Source organism: Lottia gigantea (genome assembly GCF_000327385.1).
Source record: "Lottia gigantea unplaced genomic scaffold LOTGIsca_8, whole genome shotgun sequence".
Classification (NCBI taxonomy): domain Eukaryota; kingdom Metazoa; phylum Mollusca; class Gastropoda; family Lottiidae; genus Lottia; species Lottia gigantea.
In genome coordinates this window covers 831412-844597 of record NW_008710662.1, presented here as the reverse complement: position 1 = coordinate 844597, position 13186 = coordinate 831412, and positions in this window count along the sequence as shown.

Genomic DNA, 13186 nt, shown 5'->3' with positions numbered 1-13186 from the left:
TCTATGAATACTTGTTATGACTAATTTGTTTTATATCTATAATTGCCTTGTAAGGATAAATGTAAAAATATACTCAGTTTCTTGAAATACTCATCGCGTTAACACAATTGAATATCTAAAAGACATTACATTTTACGTCCGTCTTTTCTGCACCTCTATTAAGTTCATGCCTATTGTGCTCATGTCCTACACTATGCTGGAAGGATTTGGGCTGCCTACAATGTTTGTGAGTTTTAATAAGTAAAATATATGTTATATAATTCCCATTAATCATCACAAGAAAAAGCATTGCAAGAGAGGATCTTAACAGCTGTATGAATGAAGCATTCGCATTCAATCATTGCAAATAACTGTTCGTGGATTACGCAACATTCTGACATCAGCCGTTTGTGTGTTTACAAAATCGTTTTCTTACTCAAGTAGGGACTTGCTCTTGATATTTATGTTCCGGCATGTTGGTGGTGTTACTGGGGTTTTTCCATCAAGCCAACATGACCGTATTTGAGCAGCGGATTTGGCCAGTATCCGACACAAAAGCATACCTACAACCATTAGAAGAATGCCAAGTAGGACATGCTAACTACCGATTAAAATCTACAAACTGCCAATAAATCCCTCATCAAAATGATTAATGTTGTCAACCAAACATTTTGGAATCTCAATCACGAAAATGATCTTGTTAGACGAAATCGATCAGGTCTAGTACTGTTTATAATTAAAAATTGATAAACAGGTAATTAGCCTACTCTAATTTGATTTAAGATTCCACTTTTTGGTCTATTGACGAAAATATTGTGTGTAATAGTAAGGCGATATTTGCTCGCATACTAACAATACGTTTCTGATTCAAACTGTGTATGGATCGTCAGCAAGAACCAACTTAATGTCTATCTAACTACTTCAGAAATAATAATAAATTATTGGCCTCTTATGAAAATGGTGTGGCTTGTTTATTCGAAGGTAATTAGGTCACAGGTAAATCGGTCACCGGAAATTTGGTCACAGTAAAAAGGTCACACGGTAATTTGGTCACAGTAATAAGGTCACACGGTAATTTGGTCACAGTAAAAAGGTCACACGGTAATTTGGTCACAGTAAAAAAGTCACACGGTTATTTGGTCACAGTAATACGGTCACATGGTAATTTGGTCACAGTAATAAGGTCACACGGTAATTCGGTCACAGTAAAAGGGCCACACGGTAATTTGGTCACAGTAAAAAGGTCACAAGGTATTTTGGTCACAGAAAAAAGGTCACATGGTAATTTGGTCACAGTAATAAGGTCACACGGTAATTTGGTCACAGTAAAAAAATCACACGGTAATTTGGTCTCAGTAATACTGTCACATAGTAATTTGGTCATAGTAAAATTACCCATTTTCAGTGGTGTTGGTCATCTTATTCATATCAACCGCTTGTAGTTGATAACTAGATTCAATAAATGGTGGAGGACGGGCAATGTCACAACTTAAGTAGGTACGTGACTTTGCCCCCGACTTAGCACAGAATTTATTGAAATTGACTTTTAATACAAATTTTTTTTTCTGATTCGATTGAAACCTAGTTTACCTGTGTATATTGGCTACATCGAAGTAGTGATGCTATTTAAAAGGCGAGAGCCGCGATGAGATTTGCTGCTGGTGGGCGTATAGCCTTGTGGGCGTCCGCTCGTATATATTAGCACCGTTGCTCGTAAATTTCCACGCCTGTCCCAATGACCTGAGCGTTTTTCAATTTTCGGGTAGAGTGAGATGGGCGCCCTTCCCCCACCCGAAAATCGAAAAGAATCTGCTTTGAAACGCTCACGTTATTGGTACAGGCACGGAAATTTATGAGTAGTGGAGATTATATATAAAATACATATTAAATCAACTTCATTGCTGAAGTCAATACTGGATGATATCACAGGCTGCATTCAGTGAGTGAGAATTCTGTAATTTGGAATGGCGAGAGTCGGTAAAAGTTAAACGGTGGTATGGCTTGCAAGCTTAAAAGGCAGACCGGTGGCAGGTTGTATCAGCAATAACTATATAGCTGCAGATTGACAGGTGTACCAAATACTGTTCGACCGTTCAGGGCCCCCACAAGGTCCACCCATCTCTGGCAGAGGGCAAGCAGAACACTATATTATGTATTATGAAATAAATATCACTACACCAGTTACCAGTAATTTCATTTTACTAGTTTTGTCTTGACCAGATCACTGTGTGACCATATTACTGTGACCAAATTACCGTGTGACCTTATTACTGTGACCAAATTACCGTGTGACCGTATTACTGTGACCAAATTACCATGTGACCGTATTACTGTGACCAAATTACCATGTGACCCTTTTACTGAGACCAAATTACCGTGTGACCTTTTTACTGTGACCAAATTACCGTGTGACCTTATTACTGTGACCAAATTACCATGTGACCTTATTACTGTGACCAAATTACCGTGTGACCTTTTTACTGTGACCAAAATTCCGGTGACCGAATTTCCTGTGACCTAATTACCGCGCCCCATTTATTCCCACTAAACACTGCACGCAGCTTATCCCCTTACTGTGCTTATACGCCTATAAGTTTTAGTACTGAATAGTTTACCTCCATTTAGAACATAGTTATCCTAATGAGAATGTTACATCAAAAAAAAAAAAAAAAAAAAACCCGCGAAAATGAGTAATCTTCTATATAAGGCTTCTCGAGCCAAATATTGCTACAAACGTCATAATATGTGATGATAGCTGTGTAGTTACCAAGTCATCAACACTTTTAATGACATAAATTATAAGCTATAATGTTGCTTTAAGTGACATAACGACTTCCTTGATAGTTCACAGTTCAGTAAACATACGAAACAAGTATCAAATGATTCAAATGGATTAAAAAAGATATTTTAAGGTACATGAACTTGAATGTGAGAATGAGGTCATTAAAACTTTCAATAATGATAAAGAATGAGCCATTAAGCTCACTAAAATAGAATACACTAAAATACTTTTAAATCTTTTAAAAGAATGTTGTTTTCGTCTTCTGCACCCACTGATAGAGCTTAAGTTTAGCTCTTTGCATAACCTATAAAATCCCGTTCTTCTGAAATTAAAACGCGCAGCAAAAGTTTAAATCGCATTTCACGATGCTGGTATTATGAATCCGGGTCTGTTTTCCCTTGTACATTTTCGCCCTTTGTTCGTCCTAATGTATTTTTGCCCTTGGCCCGTTCGCACTGCAATATTTTTTTTGACACAATAATCTACCTGTGACAAAAGGTTTAGATATGTATTTTATTGTCAAACTTTATTTGTCAAAAAAAATCCATTGTCTTGTTAGTTCAAACATTTTCCAATTAGCATTAAAAAACTTGTCCAAAATAAATTTGTTTTATTACCACTAATATAATTAGTTTAATTAGTTTTGAACAAGACTAGCTTAAAGGCTATTTAAACTTGAATTAATGGAGAGTTATAATTGGTCACATTTTAAACCGCCCGTATATAAATAGCTGGTTTTTGTTGTTTACAACGTCTTTGTACCTGTGGGTATTTTGTGTAAAAAGAGAGCGATACGGGAGCGAAAATCGATTTTATCTGCCGTTGCAGAAAAAATCTTAGAAGTGACGATATAAAAAATTGAATAAATGATAGCAACTGGAAAATCAAGTGTTTAGACAACTATATTCTTTCAGTATAACATTAATGCAACGATTACTACTTCAATAATTACTTATGAGAAGTTTTTTCGCATGGTTTTCTAGTGTTGTCTAATGCCAGACAAAATGTAATCGAGCAAATAAAAAAGATGAAAGTGTTGCCGTGAATAATTTGATCAAATAGAAACTTTGAGAGACAGTGAGAAAATACTTCTTCTGTGTAAAATGCAGCATATCCTCCGGGAAATACTGTGAAATTTTCTTTCACTATTTTTTTCCGTTTTCCAAAAAAAAAACCACCTAATATTTAATATGAATGAACTTTGGTATAGAGAGCGGTACATGCAACCATGTCTATTTGTTGTGTACAGCATGGTGATGACATATTATGCCTTTAACTTTATGTGGCACGTTTTCATTTCATTTCAATCGACACTAAAGCTAAAGCGAAAAAATTAGGTTTGACTGTATTCAATTTTCATCATAAAGTGTCGAAGACATTCAAAATACAGATACACATTGTATTACAATTATACACACACAAACTATGCGATTTAACCAATAATTCCTCTTACGTGAGTCGCCATATCAATCTTTAGAATATGTTTATAGACCAGTCAATGTCTAGACGAGTTGAATTTCTCTGATAGATCTCATCAATAGACTATTTCGTGTCCTGCCTTCATCTTTATTCTTACCATATTATACACCGATATCATCTGTAACCTTTGACATATTATGTTGACAACACAGTCCAACGCAATTACTACAGCTAACTTTGTCGTGACGCCTCGACTTACGTTCAAGTAGGATGTAAATTGATTAAAGAATTATCTAACAATTCCTCATATTGGATATCGTTGACAATATTCTTGAAGGAGGTTGTTTGTCTCAAACTGCAAAACTTTGGATAAAAACGCTAACCAGTTTATTGACCATCATCAAGATTAAAGGAGCATGTTTTGTTAAATGTTTTATGATCAAATTTATGATAACTATACACCAAAATCGAGAGAAACGTGTCCTTTAACATAATTGAAAGTTTTAACTAAAAATTCTAGCTGTTAATCATAAAAAAACATTACGTAAGGTTTTTAAGTTCGTTATGTATTTTGGTAGGTGTAATAAAACTGCTGTACGGATTTATGCAAAATAAGCGCCAAATTGTAGAGAAATATGTCTCCTTCTTACTTAGAGGTTTTCAACTAATAATATCGAGCTATTATAAAACAAAACACCAAAACTACCTCAAACTGCTTAGATAACAATTAGTACGTTTATAAAACAAATTCAGTTTGATTAAGTTGATACTTAGACGTAAAACAGCATATATTATTAAGATAGACATAATTATTTTCAGGTATAATTTATGACGTTTTTGAAAATAAAAAAAGGAATGGGTTTTGATCATTGTACAAGAATGTGTTAACAATGTACCTTAATGAAGAAATCAGATGTTCTGTTCAAAGATAATAGTATGGATACAATTGTGTATAAGAATATTAATAATATTGAACCTACGATACAATGCCCTAATTATTTGAAATAAATCTGAGCCATATTATAAAAGATCTAAAATATCTCTGTGTCTTGAGGCAAAATAGTTATGGCATCCACAACTAGAGTAACGAATTAGCTTCAAGTGTTAGCTGATGTTGAATATTGTTGACAATATTTCTGAAGGAGGTCATCTGTCTTTTCAAAAGCGTTGATGGACAAAATAGACTAGACGTGATATTGAAAAGCACGAATTAGTCCCGAAGTTTTCCTGACATCGCATATTGTTAACAATAAGGAAGTTATTTGCCTCGTCCCTGAATCTTGGTGATTTTGGGAATATATTTGCCTAATGACTTGCTTTATCAGCTAAGAGTCCAATTTCAGATAACATAGTAACATATTGTGAGATCCTACAGCACAGTCGGCTAGAGCTTCGATTCTCTACATCATTTGTTTTGAATGAATGGCGTCTGCGGATTGTAATCTAGGTCGTCGTGTGAAAGTCAGATAAATAATTCTTCTCCATTCATAATTCCAGTCGACCCACGTCTTTGGAAGTGGCGATAGTTAAAAATTTCACAATAAATATTGCCCGGTGCACTAGTACCTGAAGTCAGATAATAATTCTGAAAAGGGAAATTTCTCAAATTATTGACGTCAGATGAAATTTTTGTCCATAGTTTATCGATTTACAATTTAGATTATCTCTTTAAGGAGCTCATCTCATGCTGCCGATACGTATTTCGGATTTATAGACTAGTTTCGTTAAAATGAGGGTTAATATATGTCACCATAAGGCGTTGATGCGTTTGAGCAAAAGAAGAAAATGCACTAAATTGAAGCGAAAGAATGCAACACACGAGTTTATAATTTAGATCACTATTATAAATGCTTCTGTATAAATAAGACTGGATAAGAATTTAAAAAATCGTTTCAAACTGCTTCACAAACCCTGCAGATATATTCTTTAAAAAAAAAATTTAAAATGTCATTCAATAAAGTTTTTTTGGAGTCCATTGTATTGGTATAGATATAGAATATGATTATGATGGGAGCTGTTATTGACAAGTCGGTTAATACACACAGGAAAGTTGTACAGGCTTCAAGCCTACCGTAATTCTGTTGGTTGTTCGGTCTCTTAAGGTTTTGATTCGTCTTTTCTTCTCATTTTCAATAAGTTATTGCTTTAATCAGTTGTGATGTCGTTCATATCTAATATGAACATTTTCTGAAAATAAAACTCAAAATGCTTATTAAAGGTAAACAGATTTACCTTGGAATTTAGAAAAATTCTCAAGGATATCAAAGTTTCATTAATGTGTATTTGCTTTTCCTTATCCCTACCAGTTTTGTTCATTTTATGACTACTCTTCCCTTGATTTGTTTTTTTTAAACCAGTCAGATTTACACTAAGATTAATTGTCCTTTGCCAATTTCCTACTTCACAAAGCGGTACGTTCATTTAAGATGATTTGTTAGTTTGTTTTTGAACATCAATAATCCACAAATAATCAGAACTAAATTTCAATAGAATTACAACAAATCTGTTCAGTTTCTCTCCTCTAATAAGAAATCTCATTCAATTCAATTATTTTCTAGACGAATATTTCAAATTGCCTGCAGTTAAGTGACAAATAGTCATCAATTCTGAAAGTTTTGCTGATGCATGTAAAGAGCAACATTACTGAGTCTATTACAACTAGAATAGTTTAGATTGGTTTGGCACAAAAAGCATGTAAATTCAAAAAGATAGGTTTCAATTTTAGATTACCCAGTAGCAGTATTCGCATGCAAATGTTACAATCTTCGGCAATGTTCGTTAGTTTCCATTTCTTTAACATTGACTCGACCATGACATCATGGGGTTACTTCGATTGGAGCCCGGTTTAGACTCGAGTCTGTTATATTTTCTAGAGTTGAGACTCGTGTAACGTACTATTTGACCTAGTTAGAAGCTTGGGTCCGACACTCGCTATTTGGAGAGTTAAATACGAGTTAGCATGGTAGTATGGAATGTCCTGCCATATTGCCATAACTCGATTAAAGTCACTTCTCCATCAACTGCAGCTCCACCACAGAGGTTCAATCGAAGTAACCCAGGAAAATTGGCAAGAGCAGATAATTCATTCTAATAGTTGATTTTGACGCACTCAAATCAATGTGTAGTTAAAAAATTGGCAAGACGAAAGAGTGTTTTCATTTTAAATAGTATTCAGTTATATAACATGCGGAAGCTGTGAGATAGGTTTATATGCAATAGCCAATATCGTCAAGTGATAGCGGGCGTCCCAGAAATCCTATTTCCAATGCAGGACAATTAATGAATATTCCGAAACAAAAAAAGAAACGATATCCTGTAACGGCTGTGAGAGAGTTTGAATGTAATACCTAAGTTTGAGCTACTTTATTTTTAAACTACTACAATTTTAAACTGAAATTTGTTTGTTCAACAAGGTCTTAATAATATATGTTAGTTTTTATATAACAATTTATGATGTTTTTCTCAATCTGGAGAAGCAATTCAACCTGTGTAATACATCTACAAACAAATTTTCATTGATAAAAACATCTCATGTTGATTTGATTTTCATGTAACCTTCTTAACAAGACGTCTTTTTATTTCGCTTTGACAGTTTTTAAGGAGATTTTTTTCTACTTTTGATTTAGTTTTAAGTAGTTTTGAAAAGGATGAGAGCATCAAGAATCTTTTCAAGCTTTCTTTGATCGCTTTTTCAATATTTTACCAAATTAAATCTGGGAATTGATGTTGATTTATTTCTTCTATTAAGACTTTTTCTGACCTATTTTTTTTCGCGGGGCAGTTTCTATCAGGTTTCGTTTTTACGTTTAGTAGATAATGATAATTTCTGATGCTCATTTTCGGGGGTTGATTTGGGCCTTGAATATGCGTAAAAGTCTTCAGAAGTACTAGAAATCGAAAATCGCATTCCTTCAAAAATACCCCAAACTAGGAATTCCACTTTCTATTTCTACATATGTATTTTCTATATAATATGGCAGAGAAAAGACGAGTCGTTATTTTGGCTTTCAAACGCTCATAATTCAGTACACACATGGATTTGAAAGCTCAAATTTCGACTGTGAGCTATGAACATTATTGCTGATAAGCTTGGCTAAAATATTGCCGTATCTGAGACTAAAGTACGATTGGTCAAAAGGATGCGCACTTGTCCCTTAACGACATTGACATTCAGATGAAATAATAATATAACGATGATGACAGCACAGACATGAATGTAAATGGGGGAATTTCGCAAAGGCAGTATAGACATGTATAGACAGTTTCGTCAAGTTAAGCGAATGGTTGCACGAATCCGATCTGCAAAATTTCCAAACTTTGAACTTTGAGAAGGGGTGCTTACGGCTCAATCTAGGAAGCTCGGTCCCTGTCGATATGTCCTTGATAAATAGCCTATATAAGAAGAGAGAAATACATCCATAAAAAAAGATTCACGAGAACTTATCTAGATGCAAATTAGAGAACCATAAATAGATATCTCTACCATTAAGCAAGTAGTGTCTGCTGTGGGAGACACATCAATAATGCAAGATATTAATTATTCTATATCATTCGTTGTCACTGACGTGACGTGACATACCCAATAACGATACAAATATTAGAATTACGTAGAAATTATTTCCGATATAACGTGAAGCGGAACATTATATTACCACCAATTAAAATACACCCAAAACAAAGCATTTTTCCGATTTTAATGAATAATAAACTATGTCTTATGCAAATTTTTTTAGATAGTGCATATATTTTACTTTCTGCCCATAAAGTGGGCCATTATTTCCGAAAAAAGTGTCGATAACTTGCAAATTATTCACTTTATTATTTGGAAATTGTTTGGTTGCTGATCTAGTTAAGAAGAAATTTGGCTTAGACTGTAATACCGTTTGCTGGCGGTTGCCAGTTGAGAGACCATGCAATATGATAATGATAAAGACCGACAACTCATCAATGGTTAGATTGTAAACATAATGTGGATAACTATTTGATCACTTGGTTGATTCGTATAGCCCAGTAGTTCATTGTCCGAAATATCAGTATAAGAAACTTTCTCCGTCCAATCTTTAATGGTTTTCAATTTAAAATATATCTTGCATCGAGAGCTCAGATATATTGAATCTAGCATATCAGGAAAAGTTTTTTTTCTACCTGAGTGATGAAATTATTGGACTGAAGTCCTATTTTGTAATCAACACACTTAAGGATGGGCTTCCTTAATTCTAATGAATTATCATGTATTCATAATCATATCATTATGATCTTAATGCATTTATCATACATGTCCATGTATGTACAGTCTGGATAAACAAAAAAAGACTTATTAACCTTTCTTGATCGGTCACTCATTGGAATTCTACTGGTAATGTTCTTGTGAGACAAACTAGTATTTTTTCCAAGTCATTATAACACCTCTACTTTCTATTCACATAAGTATTATCATTTTCATAAAAATGAAGGAACCCATCTTTAAGTTCTATCGTAGTAGGACATCGGAAATGAACCAACCAGGTAACCACATTCTCCCTGGCCTGCTGCATATGTCATGGAATGATGGTAGATGTCTTCATTATTCCGATTTTTGTTGATCAGCGCGCAGTAAATTTATTACCATTCATATAAATATCTGAATGCTCTAAACCTTCAGACCACGATATGTTTTACTGAACTTTAAAATACATTAAAATTGATTGGTCTCTACTTTAATTAGAAAAGATCGGGTAGGCTAAACTTAAATATAGTATTTTGATAATGACTTTCATAATTTACTGAATTATCTTTAAGCGTAGTTAATTATACCTTTACAGGTAACTCGTCTGGGCAATGATTACAATAATATTTTATAGCTGTTATGTATTCAGAGAAAAACATCCAGAAAGTTAAACGTGCGTTCTGAATAATTGTTGGCATTACTGAAACTAACTGAGAGTAATAATATAATCTTTAAATGACATTTAGAAGTAGGTAGAACATTCAGCAAAGGACAACTATTATGGATATACTACTCCTTTTATTTAATTTTGCAACGTTTCAATTCACATACAGGAATCTTTATCAAGCTTAACATTATTAATTGTTATCCGTATCTTATATTGACGCGTCATTATATAACATTCAAACTCGAATAATTCACACATGGATTGGAATGTTAATAAAAATTAATGTTGCACAAGATGTAACGTCCTTGCATAGGGAATTAACAAGTATGCTGGAGTTGGTGTACCTTACGTTCGCACACAAGACAGAAGATTCTCTTGGATGCAGCAGTTTAAAACGGAGTTTGAATTGCATTGTGCAAGGCCGTATCACATAATATAAGATATAAAAAATGAGCTTAAAAACGGATGAAATCTATAGTCTTTCTTTTTTCGATAAAGTCCTTATAGATTGTAAACATTATTTAAATAACAGGTGGATGACATTTACTAACTATTACATCAATTCTACAAATTAGTAATGTAATTAACAGTAATAGTATGTAATTATCAGTATCAGAGACCTTTTAAAAACACATACACATGGACTAAACAAGGTCTCCTTATATACTATATTATATGTGTAGTTTTATAGATGTTTTCGAATGAATAATTCAGAATTTCTCCTTTCGTGACAGTCTTAAATATTGTCATGACAGATATTGACTTCAGATACGACAAGATTATTATCAATTATTGACAAAGGTCATAAAAAAATCACGCAATTTTCGAGTCAATGACTTAGATCCAAAATTATGTTTTCGATACATCAATATTCGTTTTTCATTGTATGAAAAGGTACTTACAAGGTACCTACTCTATCCACAACCAAAAGGCTTTCTTCATACATGCCCATTTTGAACGATCAAAAATTATCGTAAAACCTCATCTTACACCTGTCTCGACTTATGAGCTTATGGATGGCTTCTTAGTCTTTGTGCTCACACGGTACCATGAAGAAAGGTTTAGTATGCAATAAAGATTGGCAGCGCCAGTCAGCCAGTGAAGGTACAGGGGGAAGGCCTATACCAATTGTACCCCTACTTCTTCAAACTCGTTTTTGTCACAAATATGTGTCAGAATACACCAAATCAATTCTATTTCGCAAATTTTCATGATGGAGAACCTATTCAGACACTTCAAGGGAGGCTAGCGACCTTATAAAGTTCTTTGGTACAAGAGAGTCAAGAAAGTACTGCAAATCGTTGTTATCTTAGCCTATCATTAATTGTAACAATAGATCGTTTCAGTCTGAAATCAAATCGTCAAATAACACATTTCCTTTTCATTAACACATGAACATTGTTAACTTTAAGTCGTTTATTCACTCCGAGAGATTGCTGGCTCTGTACTTTGAAGGTTTCTCTCTCATATGCGCAAATGTGTCAATTTCAGGCGGTAAGTCTGTACAAGCTGTTACAGGAATGTCTGTAGGAAATACATATATATCTTCTGTTAATACAACTTTACTCCTAGTTGATAAACAGTTAAATGTACGTCTTTTGTTCACTCCAAGATATTTCTACATGTCTTCCTTTAAGGTTTCTCTCTCATATGGTCACTGTTCCGTTTTTAGTCAGTCGTACGTAGGCTGTTACAGAAATGCCTGTTGAGAATAACAGGTATAGTTGCTGTTAATTAGATAATAATAATTCATAGTTGTTAAATGTGTTTCTTTTATTTTACTTCCAGAGATTACTATCTTATAGCCCCGTCAAACCGGTCTGCGGCCATTTCCGATGTACTCGGTCGCCGGAAAACATGAAGAAAAGGAGAGAAAAAGCTCAATAAAATTTAAATCAATATTTACCAGTCGCACTCAAACTGCTACATATGCGACCATATTGCGTTCCCAAGGCACGTTTCTAAATATTGGTGGGCTTGGTGCATTCACTTTTATTGCGTTTCGTGTCGATCTCAACCAACAGGGATTATTGACGACAATGGAGATCACCGTACGATATCTGACGCTTAATATACGACCTTAACACACTCTGGGTTAATTTTCAATCGCCATAGCAGCTCAATAAGGACGTCTTTCCGATTTTTCTGTCTATACGCATTGTGCCGATTTCAGGAAGTAAGTCTAGCACAGGCTGTTACAAGAATTTCTGTGAAAGAAATACAGATATACCTGCTGTTAATTAAATAATATTGACTGGTCACAGTTGGTCAGTGTAGGACAATTCCAATATCCTACATTATTATAGAATTTAGTAGTAGATATTATTTACTATCATATTATTTTGAATTATTGACCGCGAGCCATATTTTTATATATTAAAGATGGCTTGACCTATACTTGCTTCTATTGGTATTATGTTAAAGTTATAAAAGTCCTTTGATTTTCTCTATGGTGAAAATGAAAAATACAGTTCAGAGAATCTAAATATGAAAATATTTTTGATGTTCTTTCAAATCCTCAAGGGCGGAGTCCAACTGATAAAAGGCATGTTGCATTCGATTTCGGGTTCATTGACTGTACACAAACTAATGTGTGATTTTTAAGAAGCACAACTTGTATTACTTCCTTATTGTTGATGTTTTTAAAACAAAAGAATGTCGTGAGTTGTCAAATTTATTATATATGGAAAAAAAAAGTAATAGACTGTACTGTCCATTCATAATGAAAACAAATCCATAACTCATTTAACCTTTACAATCCCGGAGCACAACTTTCTATAAAGAAAATTATACCGACATCCAACTTTATAATGAGAATAAATAATTATGTACATTCAATAACGTTGTTGTGTATCACAAGGTGTTTTAAGTTTGTTTCAGTGAAATTGAGCTGAACTTGAGCTTAGGTATTGTGTTGAGCTTAGGCCACTAATTGCTTCTACGAAATAATAGATTCAGAGTGAAACCTTTCTGTGGAATACATATACATGTGGTGAAAAGAGCAGCGTTAATTTTTGAAGGTGTCGTGCTTTTTTATATATAAATGTTCATTTTTTGTTATAATTTTGTTGTAATATTCCTAGTTGCAGGGACCTAGGTCTTTAACAATTTACGTATTAAAAGTTTGTATCTA